This window comes from Peromyscus maniculatus, chromosome X (genome assembly GCF_049852395.1).
Source record: "Peromyscus maniculatus bairdii isolate BWxNUB_F1_BW_parent chromosome X, HU_Pman_BW_mat_3.1, whole genome shotgun sequence".
Taxonomy (NCBI): Eukaryota; Metazoa; Chordata; class Mammalia; order Rodentia; family Cricetidae; genus Peromyscus; species Peromyscus maniculatus.
Genome location: NC_134875.1, coordinates 98457206 through 98472490, shown reverse-complemented (window position 1 = coordinate 98472490; position 15285 = coordinate 98457206). Strand labels below are relative to the sequence as shown.

General features: G+C 41.0%; 1 pseudogene; it reads right to left on the bottom strand.

Annotated features, from left to right (window-relative positions):
* Window positions 1–14427: 14427 nt before the first annotated feature.
* LOC121825981 (U2 spliceosomal RNA) lies at window positions 14428–14608 on the bottom strand (annotated as a pseudogene).
* Between the last annotated feature and the right edge of the window lie 677 nt (window positions 14609–15285).

Sequence of the window (15285 nt, the reverse complement as noted above, 5' to 3'; positions counted from 1 at the left end):
CACATACTGTAATCCCACCACTGGAAAGGTAAAGGCAGGAAGATCAGAAGTTCAAGATCATCCTGAACTATACACACACAATTTTGCTACAAGAAACCCTGCCTCAAAACAAACAAATAAAAAACCAAAACCAATGTGGTTGATATATTGTGCACCCCAATAAGCTTATCTGGGTCAGAGAACAGAACAGCCACTATATTAAACGTAGATGTTAGGCAGTGGTAGCACACACAGCTTTAATCCTAGCATTCCAGAAACAGAGATCCAGCTGGATCTTTGTGAGTTCAAGGCCACACTGGAAACAGCCAGGCATGGTGACATACACCTTTAATCCCAGCACTTGAGATTTCATGTTTTTGCTTGGGAAAGACACATGCCTTTAATCCCAGGAAGTGATGGCAGGAAGCAGAAACGTATATAAGGTGTGAGGACCAGGAACTAGAGGCTTTTTAAACTCTTAGGCTTTTTAGCAGCAGTACAGCTGAGATCCATTTAGATGAGGACTCAGAGGCTTTAAGTCTGAAGCAACAAGATCAGCTGAAAAGTTGGCAAGGTGAGGGTGGATGTGGCTTGTTCTGTTTCTCCGATCTTTCAGCGTTCACCCCAATACCTGGCTCCAAGTTTTTATTATTATTATTATTATTATTATTATTATTATTATTATTATTATTAATACAACCGCCTAGCAACTCGTGTTACAAATCCAAACAAAGAGTGACCCTACTGTGACTATGGACTTTGAATGATGATGTAACAGTGTAGATGTAGCAGTTGTAATCAGTGTTCTACTCTGAAGTCAGAATCAGGTAAAGGGGGAAGCACGCATCTTACAAGGTTGGAGGAGGATGTGTGTGGAATATTAGTGCTTTCTTCTCAGTTTGACTGTGAACCCTAAAAGGCTCCATATAATGTCCATATAATAAAGTGTTCTTTTACGAACTGCAGCATAGTATTGATTGATTTGGATGTCGAATTCTTCTTTATCTAGCTGCTCATGGCAAGGTACCCATTATCTTGTGGGGGGGAATCCCCACACTTTCTCTCCTCTTACCACCACTTCTATTTCCAGCCACCCTCCCCCTCACTGTTGACCACAGTGTTTGCAAGCTTTATTCCACACTTATAATATATGTGATATTATTAGATTACCTTTTCGTGATAGTGAAGTATTCTTATTAATTTAACAACTTTTAAAAGTTGAAACAACTTCAAATGTTTTGTAAGCTATTAGCACAAAATGAAATCATTAATTTATGCAGAATAGATTTCCCCCCCTTTTAAGAGAAACTCCAGGATTAACCCTTGGGCTGGAGGTCTAGTTTAGTTGGTAGAGTGATTGCTTAGTATTCCTGAGGCCCTGGGCTTGATACTCAGAACCACATAAAACAGGTGTCAGTGCATGTGTAATATCAGCTCTTCGGTGGTGGAGGCCATAGGACGAAAAGTTCAAGATCATCACTCTATAGGGAGTTCAAGACTACCTGGGCTAAATGAGACCCTGTCTCCAAATAATTAGGGCTGGCGAGATGACTCAGTGGATAAAGGTGCTTGCCACCAAGTCTGATGATTTGAGTTCAATCCCTGGGACCCACAAAGAAAGAAGTGTACCATTTGCTGAAAAGTTGTCCTGTAACATTGACGGACACACCATGCATGGCATGGGCACCGCTCCCACACACGTGCACACATACGAGTACAACAAACAAATAAATATAATAAAAAATACCCCCACCAATCCTTGCTATTCAGGACAAATTCAAGTATGTTTTTCACTTTACATTTCTAAATGTACTTAACTTTTCCCTGCCCTTCATGGCCTTTCCCCTAATTGCTGATTAATGACACTACAGCCCACAAATGGAAATTTTTTTCTTATGAAGTTTGTATCTGGCTGCTGGGAAGTGAAGGTGATGTCACAATCATTGGTTTGAAGTTAAGCAACATCCTAAGAGGAACCTGGTTAAAGGGGAAATAACTTCTATTTGTAAATGAGCATGTGTGCAATGTAGAAACTTGAAGTTTGTGTCTCATCTCCTGACTCCTCTTCTGGATAGGGTAATGTGGCAACTTCCTATTGAAGACTTGCGTTGGTAGTGTTCATGTGCAGACTTGTCTGGTATCTGTATTGTCTGCATATTTAGTTGGTTACGGAGTGCATATTTCTGAAGTCCCCGGAAGTCTCCATTCTATCAATCTCACACTGATAATGGACACTCAGGCTCATGTGCCTGTTTAGGAATAGGAAAAAGACTGACTACTTTGACCTTGAGATTCACAGCTCTATGTTAATAAAGATCCAAGCCTATCTCAGATCAGGGCTTGCTGCCTTTTGTTTCACACTGTGGTGAAGCATTCTGTGCAGAATAGTTTTTCCCTCTGCAGTGATGCTTATTGTTTGTAAGTCTTTTCTTCTATCCAATACAAAAAAATTCATAAGTAGGCATTGCAGTTCTCACCTGTAATTTCACCATGTAGGACGCTGAGGAAGGAAGATAGCCATGGGCTCAAACCCAGCTCATTCTTCATTGTGAATACCAGACCAGCCAGTGTTCCAATGTATAACACAACAAAACAAAATTGTAAGATCTGTGGGGCTGCAGAGATGGCTCATTGGTTAAGAGCACTTGCTGCTCTTTCAGAGGATAGGAGTTTGGTTCCAAGTACCTACACGGAATGGCTCACAACATCCTGGACCTCCAGCTCCAAGGGAGCTGATGCCCTCATCTACGTGTACCCACATGCACATGTATACACACATACACATAAATAGTTTGTTAATAAAGAAATCCGTGATGTGCATTATACTCAGAAAATTATTTTCATTCTTTTCATATTTCCTTGTGACTTCTGCTGTAATTGTGTTTTTCTAAAGAAAGAAAGGCAGAGCCTGGTGTGGTGGTGCATGCCTGTAATTCCAGCACTTGAGAATTAGGAGTTTAATGTTGGCCTTGAGTACATAGCAAGATTGAGGCTGGTCTGAGCTACATAAAACTCTCAACCTAAAATAAAAATCTTAGAAAATAGGTCTATAATGTACTCAGTTGGTGGAGTGATTGTTTCCATACAGAATGCACTCTATACTACATAAAAATGGAATTTCACCACTCAAGAAGTAGAGGCTAGAGCCTCCCACGTAGTAAATAAGCATTTTACCATTAAACTACACCCTCAGCCCAGTTATTTTCTAGCCATATATTTATTTCTGATGCTTTGAAAGAGGGTTTCATTCTGTAGCTCAGGCTGGCCTGGAACTCACTCTGTAGCCCAGGCTGGCCTCACAATCACAGAACTCCTCCTACCCAGAGTTCTGGGATTACAGGCAATGACCAATACATCTGATTCTGGATTAACTACTTAGACCAATGCTTCCATAGCTTTAGAATCACATTTCTATGGACTTCAATATTATATCCTCCAGAGGTGTATAACATAATATCTTAGAAAGCTGGAGGTAGCTGACTGTAGTGGCTCATATCTGCACTACCAGAACTTGGGAGACTGAGGCAGAAGCATCACTTTGAGTTCAAAGCCACCGGGGGAGAAGGACCCTGTCTCAAAAGGGAAATAAAAAGGCTGGACTTGGTAGCGTGTAACTAACTGTTAACTTGAAAGGCAGATAGAGGAGGCTCTTGACTTCTAGGTAATCAACTACATATTAAATTTGAGGCCAGCCTAGGCTATAATGAGACCCTGTCTCAAAAGGAAAAAAAAATCCAGAAGGAATGAAGAGAAGGAGAGAATGGGGAAAGAGAGAGGAAATGAAGACATTACACCTGATATTTAATTCAGCTGTAGGGTGCTTGCTTTGCATGGGTGAGCTCCTAAATTCAATTCCCAGCATCAAAACCCAGACAAAAAGTACCACAAACTGGTGGGCATCTTAAGTCGTCTACTCCACCGGTCCTTGGCCTTTGTTCAAAGGCCCTTTTTTTTCATCATAAGTATTTCCTTTCCTCCTGTTGATTGTACTCCTCCATATTCTCGCAGTAATGGCTTCCAGTGTGGTTAAACCTCCACAAATCAGAACCTTTGCCTAAGTCCCATTCACTCCACGCTTATCCTGGTGACCTCATTTGGCAAATGGGACAACAGTAAATAGGGCGTGAAGAGGGATTTTAAATGAACTTCTTGCTGGGAATGTGGCTCCGTGGGTGGGTGATCTAACACTTACTTAGCATATGTGAGGCTCAGACTTTAATTTCCAGTACCACATAAAAAAGAGCTGGGGGATTAGTGCGGAGGGGACAAGGAAGGGTAATGGGAGCAGAATATGATCAAAATATTGTATGTACATGTATGTAGTTAATATATGTTTAGAACATTTTTGAAAAAGCTTCTTAATTAATGGGGTTAAAATTTCTTTGCAGCTGGTTTGGGAATCAGACCTCCATGTAAAGAAGGCTAGGCTAGCTTGGTAGAGAAAAATCTCAAGGAACAGAGACAATTCATTGCCCCTATTGTTCTCCAAAATATCCAGCTTGACAATCACAGATGTGAGTGAACCCATCCTACAACATCCTGCCTCAGAATAGCCACTGAAGACCAGAGAGTTTTCATGAGCATCCCAGATGCCCCAGATATCACAGAACATCCCCTAAATTATCTAAACTCCTAAACCTCAAGATGGTTGGTTATGTAGAAAAACAGCTACACATCCCAGGTACACATCGAGTTCACTTCTTCACCACTTGAGGGAATACCGATTACACATCTGGTTATCCCTCATCCCTTTTCTTTTCTTTCATTATGGAAGTACCTTAGTAGTTAAATTGCAAGGAACAGGATATAGACAAATGTATATAATGAGTTGGAAATAAGGTAAACTTTTGCATCGTTAAGCAAGTAATCTGTCATTAAAATACATCTGTAGCTCTTGTTTTTAATTGTGTTTGTGTGTGTGAGAGAGAGAGAGAGAAACAGACAGACAGACAGACACACACACACACAGAGAGAGAGAGAGAGAGAGAGAGAGAGAGAGAGAGAGAGAGAGAGAGAGAGGAGATGTGTGGAGGTCAGAGGACAACTTTGTGGATTTGCTTCTCTGTCACCATTACATACATTCTAGGGATCAAACTCAGATTGTCAGGCTTGAACAGCAAGTGCCTTTACCTGCTGAGCAATCTTGCCATGCCATTTTGTTTTGTTTGTTGTGCTAGGGATAAATTTTAAGGCCTAGGAGAGAAGTTTCTGTATGAACTGAAGAGTGGAATGTCACCATGCTGTGGAGAATGTCACATCTAACATGCAATCAGATCTAATCAGATGCAGAGAATTTGGATACAAAATAATGTGTAAGAAAAGAACTAAAATATTGATATTTTAAAATCTCTATTATTATTTTATGGATGGAACGTGGGGATTTAAGAATGTCTTCATTTGTGCTTGCATTTGCCCCATTAATGTTTCTCATACAGGCAGACCTTGAATTAGCAATTCTCCTACTTCAGTCTCCTTGGTGGCTTAGATGACAGGCACACACTACATCACCCAGCTGAGATGAGGGAAGGTTTTGATGACAAAGCATACAATGTTTTTGACACAAGACCTGAAGCTTAAACAAATTTCATATTTGCTAGTGCTAGGACTAAACTCATCTGAATATACCCACCCACCCCCACCTGAAACTCTTTCTCCCTTCTGAAACTCTTTCATCATCTAGTCTATTTTCCTTCTTCACTCTGAGGATGGATTTTTCTCAAGCATTCATCAGGTAGCAAGTTGCACAGGGCTCCAAAGGATTCTTCAGTCTCAAAGTCCCCAAGGCATCATCCTTTCGTGATTACAATCTATCCATAAATACAGTCCTCCATGAAGAAATATTTGCCTACTCCTAGCATCAAATGGTCCTCTTAATCTGGCCAACTTCAGTGGCATGGAACAAATGGCGTGGGAAAGAAGTTTGTGTATCTGCTTATTGGCTGGAGTTGTGTTGATCTAGGCTGGGTTCAGCTGGACGTTCCTGTTTCTGGCCCAAGAAGCTACAGTGACCTTTTAAACCACCCCAGGTGATGTCTTGGGTTGAATGGCTCTGCTCTGTGTGTACTCATCATCCTTGGGTCGGTAAGAAGGTTTTCTTTTGTACATATTGTCCTGGTGATGGAAAGAGGACAAACAGAACTGGGTGTGGTGGCACATACCTGTCATCCTAAAAGTGAAGAGACGAAAGCTGGAAGAGCATTAGTTGAAAACCATCCTGAGATACTGTATTAGTTAATTTTCTGTTGCTGTGATCTCATAGCATGACCAAGGCAACTTAAGGGAGGACTTAATTTGGCTTAAGGCTCCAGAAAGATAACAATCCATTATGGCGGGGAGGCAGAGTAGCAAGAGACAGACATGATGGCAGCAGGGAAAAGCCCAGAGCTCACATCTCGCATCACAAGCACAAAGCAGAGAAAGTGAACTGGAAGCGGTACAAGGCTTGGAATCTCAAAGTCTCCCCACAATGATGCACTTCCTCCAGCCAGGCTGCATCTCCCAAACCTTGCTAACCAGGGACATCAATGTGGAATTATATGTTCAAATAGCTGAAACCACTACCTTCCACTCCCGGGCCCCATAGACCTAATGGCCATATTATAATGCAAAATGCAGTTAGTCCAACTTCAAAAGTCTCCATAATCTTTACTATCTCAACACTATTTAAAAGTTCAAAGTCTCTTCTGAGAATCAAGGCAATCTCTTAATTGTAATGCCACTGTAAAATGAAAATCCAGGTTACATACTTCTAACATATAATAGCACAGAAAATACATTACCCTTCCAAAATGAAGAAATGGAATCATAACGAGGAACTACTGGACCTAAGCAAGACTGAAACTCAGAAGGGAAACATCAGACCCCATAATGTCATGTCTTATGGCTAGGACTTTAGTTTCAAGGAGCTTAGTTGCATCTGCCCCTCTAGTTTTGCAGCTTGCAACATACATCTCTCTCGTGTGCTGGTTCCACTCCCTGTATGCAGCTCTCCTTGGCTGACCCCCTACAACTCTAGGATCTCCACTGCAACCCAGACTTCACTTCAACGGCTTCATGCAATGGTATCTCACAGACTTCTTCCCTGGAAGGTCCTTCATGCACAGGATCCCCTGTCACACCCTGTCTGGTCTCAGTGGCTCTCAGAAACAATGGAGGGAAAATATCCTTTCGCTCTTACAACCTTCATGCTTCTAAAGCTAGCACCATGTAGATCACATTGTCAAGTTGGGCTGCTAGTTTGGGATTTCCCCCCACATACACTTCTAATCACATTAGCAACAGATCTTTTATGCAGTTGCTTTATAGGAGTGGAAAACATGTTCTTTTTCCAGTTTAGAAAATTAGCTAGGTGGAATCTTACCCTGAGTGTACCCTTCCCTTTATTACTGTGTTGAGCACAAACCTTCTCCTTAATGGTGTTCATTCCTTTATCTCTTACAGCACAAGCCTTTGCTGCAACATTAAGCCGCCCAGTGCTCTCTATTTCTCTTCAAACTGTACATTTTGCATTTTTCCAGCATCATTTTCTCTTTTTCATTATAAACCTGCATAAGAGTTATTAATAACCATGACATAAATTTAATATTATGCTGCCTTGAAATTACCTCTATCAAGGAAATTAGTCCATTAATTCTAATTTAGCCTCAGTCAAGTTCTTAGTGCAAGGGCAGAATGCAAACAGATGCTTTGCCAAAATGTCACAGACTGGCCTCTGGTCCACTTACTGATATTGTTGCCCTCCGAAACCTTTTTACCTGGGCCTCTGCAGTCCACATTTTTTTCAGTACTACTGTCTTCCAGGCTCATCCTAGAAAGGCCCTTTAAGCTCTGCTCACAGCATTTAAGCACTTTCTTAGTACAAACTTCCAAAGCTTTCCACATTCCTCTAAAAACTTGCCAGACTCCTGACAGCAACAGTCCACCGCTGGTACCAACTTCTTTAGCAGGGATAAAATACAATGACCAAAGCAACTTACGGAAAAGAGAGTTTATTCTGGATTATGAGCCAAAGGGATGAGTCTATTTTGGTAGGGAGGCATAGTGGCAAGGCATTGTGGCAGGGGCAGAAAGCTGCTAGCTCACATCTCAGTGGCAAGCACAATGCAGAGAGAAGGAACTCGGAGTGGCAAAGGGCTTTGGAATCTCAGTGTGACTCCAGTAAGGCTGTATCTCCTAAACCTCCCGAACAGTGCCACCACACGGGGACCACATGTTCAAATATCAGCTATTCGATGTCTCCTAAGGGAGACGTGATCATTCAGAGCATGGCAGCTCCATATCACGATTCTCTTTTAAGAAAAGTGCAGAGGGACAAATAAAAATGTGCTACCTCAACCTAGAATCAAAACTTCCGTTCTTACATTTCCCTTCAAGTTTTATTATCTGAAGCAAGTTATGTGAGCAATCTCAAAGTCAAGGGGCAGGAATGTAAGCTCTCTGTAATATGAACTTGGCAAATGACTGCATGCAAGTGGACCTGAAGAACTGAAGCTGACAGTGCCACCTTGAGCACCTTTCCCCTTTGATGACCTGTCCATCTATGTTGGACCAACACAGATGATAATCATGGTGACTAGTGGTAGAAGTAGAAGACGTAGATCCAGGTGATAGAACTGACTTGTTCCTAAGAGTGGTTTTCAATGTTACTAACAGTCAAATATTGACATTTAAATGAATGAAGGGAGGCAGGAATGGTGACTCATAGCTGTAATCTGTGACTCAGGAGGCTAATGCAGGAGTGTTGTTGTGTGTTCCAGGAAAGCCTGAACTACAGAGTGAAATCCTGTCTTAACGAATCAAATTTAACAAGGCTGAAAAGATGTCTCAGTGGTTAAGAGCACTGTCTGTTCCTTCAGAGGACTCAGGTCAAATTCCTAGCATGCATATGGTGATTCACAACCATCTGTAACTCCAGTTACAGGGGACCTGATGATTTCTGACAAATATGTGGTGCATGGACATATATGCAGACAAAACACCAGTACATATAAAATGTTTTTTGAAAATCAACTTTAAAATAGTCCCATGCCTATATTGTTTTTTGCAGGCCTTTTTCCCCTTAGGTGTTTTGCTTATTTGCTTACTTCTTTTTTAGAGATAGGGTCTTACATAGCCTAGAGTGGCCTCAAATTATGTTGCTAACGATGATCTTGAACCCCTGATCCTCCTTCCTCTCCTGCAAGGTGTGGAAGTGCTAGGATTACAGATGTTCACCACCCACATAGCCTTTGTTTGCTTTTGTTTTTGAGACAGAGTGTGATGTATCCCAGGCTAGCTTCAAACATGCATGTAACCATGGATGACTTTACATTTCTAATCCCTCTGCCTCCCCCTCCCCGATGTTGACATTAGAGTTCTGCACCACCACCGCTAGTTTGTGTGGTGATGGATTCATGCATCTCATTGACAAACACTCTGCCAACTGAGCTTTATTCCCTGTCCTATACCTTTAAAAAAAAAAGCTATATCCCTAGCCACTTTCCTTTCAAGTCTATTTTGAAATAGTGTCTTCCTAAATTGCCTGTGCTGGCCTTGAACTTGATGTGTAGGCAGACTTCAAGTGTGCTATTCTCCTGCCGCAGCCTTCTGGTTTGCTGTGATTATAGGTCTTCACCAGCACACTTGGCTTATATGATTGATCTTGATTGTTTAAAGAACAAAATCAGGGTCAGGAAGTCATAAGACTCAGTATGTATGAGGTAATGGTAGGAGGAAGAGGAAAAATTGTAAACCACAGAGGTTCACTCTAACCGTCCTGGAACAGGGTCCTGATGCAAGTTAGTTGCTATCAGAGGAAAGGTATTAGGTGTCAGGAGAAGTAGGGGAGGAGATAACTCCACTCCCAGCACTTAGGGGAAGAAGTTGACATAAGTCCAACAGGAATATGAACTCTTTAAACTTCCTCATCTCTGAATTCAAAGTAAGCTGCTGTTTATCTTTCTATCCTCACCACTTCCCCATGTGTACGCTAACCACTGCCAACGAACATGTCTTCTCCAAAGACATCCTGCTCTTCCCCGTCTTTGCCTTTGACCTCGGTGTTTCCTTCATCTAAGATGCTGTCTTTCTAATTTCTGCCTATCAAATTGTTCTTATTCTTCAAGGCCTAGCACTAGTTCCTACTCCACCTCCTTTGAGCCTGTTTATTTATTTGTTTGTTTGTGACAGAGTCTCGTGTATAAATGACCTAAACTCACTACATAGCTGAGGATGACCTTGAATTCCCATCTGCTTTCCGCCACCTCCCATGTTCATGGTTTTGATGAGTTCCTGAGGCTTGCCTGCTGTTTACTATGTAGCTGAGGTTGTACTTAATCTTGTAATCCTCTTTTCTCTGCCCCCTGACTGTTGAGATGACAGGTATGTACCACAGTGTTAGGACAGAAGGAAATTGGCAGTGATTTTCCTGCCTGTGCCTCCTCAGTGCAGGAGAGTACCAACCACAACCAGCTATTATTATTTTTTAAATTTTATTTTATAATTTAATTTAATTTTACATATCAGCCACGGATTCCCTTGTTCTCCCCCCTCCGCGCCCCCCTGCCTTCCCCCCAGCCCACCCCCATTTCCATTTCCTCCATGGCAAAGACTTCCCTGAGGATTGAGTTTAACTTGGTAGATTCAGTCCAGGCAGGGCCAGTCCCCTCCTCCCAGGCTGAGCAAAGTGTCCCTGCATAAGTCCCATGTTCCAAACAGCCAGCACATGCACTGAGGACAGGTCCCTGTCCCACTGCCTGGGTGCCTCCCAAGCAGATCAAGCTAATCAACTGTCTCACTTATCCAGAGGGCATGATGCAGTTGGGGGCTCCTCAGCCTTTGGTTCATAGTTCATGTGTTTCCATTCGTTTGGCTATTTGTCCCTGTGCTTTATCCAACCTTGGTCTCAACAATTCTTGCTCATACAAACCGTCCTCTTTCTCGCCAATTGGACTCCTGGAGCTCCACCTGGGGCCTGGCCATGGATCTCTGCATCCAGATCCCTCAGTCATTGGATGGGGTTTCTAGCACGACAATTAGGGTGTTTGGCCATCTTATCACCAGAGTAGGTCAGTTCGGGCTGTCTCTCGACCATTGCCAGCAGTCTATTGTGGGGGTATCTTTGTGGATTTCTGTGGGCTTCTTTAGCTCTTTGTTTCTTCCTTTTCTCGTGTGGTCTTCATTTATCATGGTCTCTCACAACCGGGTATTATTATCGTCATCGTCATCATCACCATCATCATCATCACCATTATGTATTACCAGTGCTTGTTTTATCCATCTTTTCTCCACTTTCCCTCTTACTGCTTATCTCTTTCAAATACTGTGCATTATCTGGATCAAATAAAATGAAAGTTCTTACTGCTTCTGCTCTTGAAAGACTCCAGTTGCTTTAAAGGGACTTGTATTGGGTAAATAAGAATGGCAACCTTTAGAACAAACTAAACAGAAGTAAGCACAGGTGGTATGATGATCTCTACAAGTAACTATTATTTAAAGACAGTCTCGTGTAGCCCAAGCGAGCCAGAAACTCATTACATAGCTGAGGGTGACCTTGAACTCTACTTCTCAGGTCCTGGGATTACAAGCCTGTGCCACCAAGCCTGGCCTCTAAACAGTTTTTCAAAGACAGAATCCTGAGAGTAAAGGGCAGACAGAGGTCATTTCAGCAGAGCCAGCAGCTCATGCAAAGTTCCTGGGGCTTTTTTAAAAAGTGCCAAAAGACCCAACACATTAAACATTAGTGTTTAGATCTTGATAAATTAATAATCTAAATATATAAATTACACAAATGCTTTTGCATTTCTTGTATCTTCTGCCACCCTTTCATGATCCATTATTAACTCCAGTTTATAAAGGAGATAACCTAGTGTCAGGGTTTAAATGACTATTCTAGAGAAAACCAAATTAACAGTGGCAGAACCAAGATGCCAAAATAGGTTTTCTGATGCCAAAGAAGTGCTCTTTCCTCTACATTCTGCTTCTCAACTCTGGTTTTCTCCGATAGTGGAAAACTGAGCAAAAGGTCAAACAGAGGTTCCAAGAGAAAAGTTAGGAACTGCAAGGGCAAAATGGTAAGACCTTCGCAAGGTTTGTTCTTAGGTACATTCTATTTTAAAAAGCTATACAAAATCCCATGTCGCATAGGTAGACTAGTGTCCTCATCCCTTCCCATGACTTCTTACCTGTTTTCAGTGGTTGGCACTGCCATTCACATGGGTAATAATGACAGAGGCGGGAAACAGGATGACTTCTAACCTATTTAAATAACTAACGTGGAGGTGGTGGTAAGAGCCAACAAAAATGTCATAACATGGAAAGGAAGCATAAAGAACTATCGGAGAGGAGTTGTGCAAATCCCTTGCCTGAAACTCGGTTGTTTTCTGTTTTGTTTTGTACAGAGCCTCACTGTGGAACCCAGAGTGGCCACAAATGTAGGACCCAACTGCTTAAACTTCTGAGTGTTGGAATTCAAAATGTGTACTACCCAAGCAGCGTACTTGAACAAAATTCTATTTTCTATATAGTGTCACTCCAGCGGTGTGCCTTTAAAACACCAACCACTAAAAAACAGATGCTAACACAAAACAGGTTGTTCCTTTGATGCAAGGTGAGACTCTCAAAAACAATGTAGTGGGAGATATAAGAAAGGGCAATACAGGTAAATATGATCAAAATACATTGTATACCCTTTTTTTTTTTTTTTGGTTTTTTCAAGACAGGGTTTCTCTGTGTAGTTTTTGGTGCCTGTCCTAGATCTTGCTCTGTAGACCAGGCTGGCCTCGAACTCACAGAGATCTGCCTGGTCCTGCCTCTCAAGTGCTGAGATTAAAGGTGTGTGCCATCACTGCCCAGCTTGTATATCTTAAAATTATTATTATTATTATTATTATTATTATTATTATTATTATTGAGACATGGTCTCACTACATAGCCCTGGCTTTCCTGGAACATGCTATGTAGAGCAGGCTTGCTAGGATTAAAGGTGTGTGCCACCATACCTGGAAATATTTTTTTTTTAAAGAAGTGTAACAAATAATAAGATTTTGTTATCTGCAAAAATTTGGTTCTCCTTAGAGAACAGCACTGCCACCTTTAGTAAGACGTGGAAATTGCAATTGTCAAGGAACAATACTATTTTTATATACATATATATGTATATTTTATATACATATGACAGTCTCTCTTAATTTTTAGATTCAAACAATTTAAAATTTGCTAGTAGCACAGGGTTAATAAATGACCAGGCTATCAATTTTCTGCTTTTTATGATACCATGTGACCTTCTTGAATTTTAATAATCTTAAAGAAATTATATTAAGAAATAACAATATCAAGGTGGAAACTGCAATTCTAATGGCTTCAAAAAATAATGCCTTAGTTTTCCTGTGGTGTGTACCTAACTGAAAAGATACAGATTAGAACATGCTAACTAGTAGTTTGTCTCTACATTTTTTTTTTTTTTAAAGATTTTATTTATTCATTATGTATACAGAAGAGGGCACCAGATCTCAGTACAGATGGTTGTGAGCCACCATGTGGTTGCTGGGAATTGAACTCAGGACCTCTGGAAGAGCAGTCAGTGCTCTTAACTTCTGAGCCATCTCTCCAGCCCCTACATTTTTATTTTATGTGTTTATTTTGTTGATTTTAAAAAATGGTTTGTTTATTTTCCTGAGTGTGGTGCACACACCTTTAATATGGTCATCTACATAGTGAAGCCCTGTCTCAGAAAAATAAAGGAATACAAATAAGGCTTTATTTCTATTCTCTACGTCTTTCCTGCATGTATGTATGTGTAACATGTGCATAGGCAGTGCCACAGAATCAGAAGTGAGTGTCAGGTCATGTGGAACTGGTGTCACAGCAGCCTGTGACCTACCATATGGGCCTTGACCAGAGCAGTAAGTGCTCTCCACCTACCATCCACCTCCTCACCCCTTATTTTATTTATTATGAATGTGCTTCCGTGTTTGACATGTGTGGGCATGTTGCCATGGTCCATATGTGGAGGTCAGAAAAGTCAGTTCTCTCCTTCCACCTTCTGCGTATTCCGGGTGTTGAACCCAGGGCGTCAGGTGTACACAACAAGCATCTTTCCTTGCTGAACCATCTCACTGGCCCAGCAGTTTGTCTAATGTCTAAGCATTGTTTATGTGCTGAAAAGAATGCATCTACAGACTAAAAATCCCATGTCCCTAAATCAAATGGTTTTTCAGGAACAAACGAATTACAAAGAGGCCAATGAGATGCCTCAGCAGGTAAAGGTGCTTAATGCAAAGCCTGAAAACCTAAGATTGAACCCCAGAATCCACATAGGAGAAGGTGATCAACTCTTTCAAGTTGCTCTGACTTCTACACACGCACTGTGGCACAAACACAGACACACAACAATAAATAAATGTAAAACAAAAGAGAATTAAAAAAACATCACCCTTATATTTTACCACCTAACCCCTAGCCCTGAACCAGAGTAGGTACAAGTGCTAGAGATAATGAAATGTCAGATCACTGCATAAAGTGGTTGAAGCAAGGCTTATATTATCTTCAAACTCCAAAAATTCATTTAATTTAGACAGAGGACATACAAGATATTAAACTTGAAAGAACATATATTATATACTTTATCTTAAGCACAAGGCAGAGAAGCGATTAATAGTTTATTTTAAAAATACTTTTTAGACTTGGTCTCTGACCTTGAACTCATTATGTAGAAAAAACAACCTTGACTTCTGATCTTCCTGCCTCTATTTCTCAAGTTCGAGCATCATATGTATGTGCCACCACATCAGCTTGTTTTTCTCTTTTCTTTTTCCCTTTCCTTTCCTTTCCTTTCCTTTCCTTTCCTTTCCTTTCCTTTCCTTTCCTTTCCTTTCCTTTCCTTTCCTTTCCTTTCCTTTCCTTTCCTTTCCTTTCCTTTCCTTTCCTTTCCTTTCCTTTTTCCTTTCTTTTCCTTTTTCCTTTCTTTTTCTTCTCTTCTCTTCTCTTTTCTTCTTCTTCTTCTTCTTCTTCTTCTTCTTCTTCTTCTTCTTCTTCTTCTTCTTCTTCTTCTTCTTCTTTTCTCTCTCTCTCTCTCTCTCTCTCTCTCTCTCTCTCTCTCTCCCTTTCTCTTTCAAGTCAGGTTTTCACTAAGTAGCCCAAAATGGCCTAGAAAGTCAATTTTGTGGCTTTATCCTCCACGTGTGGATTGTGGGTTTACATGTGTTAATCACCAAGCTGAGGCTGGAACTTTATACTCATTTTTAATACTAACAGGCTGAGTGATCTTGAGTTAACTTCTTAACATCTGTATTTCTATTTTTAATATATTTTATATTTTCACCCCCATGT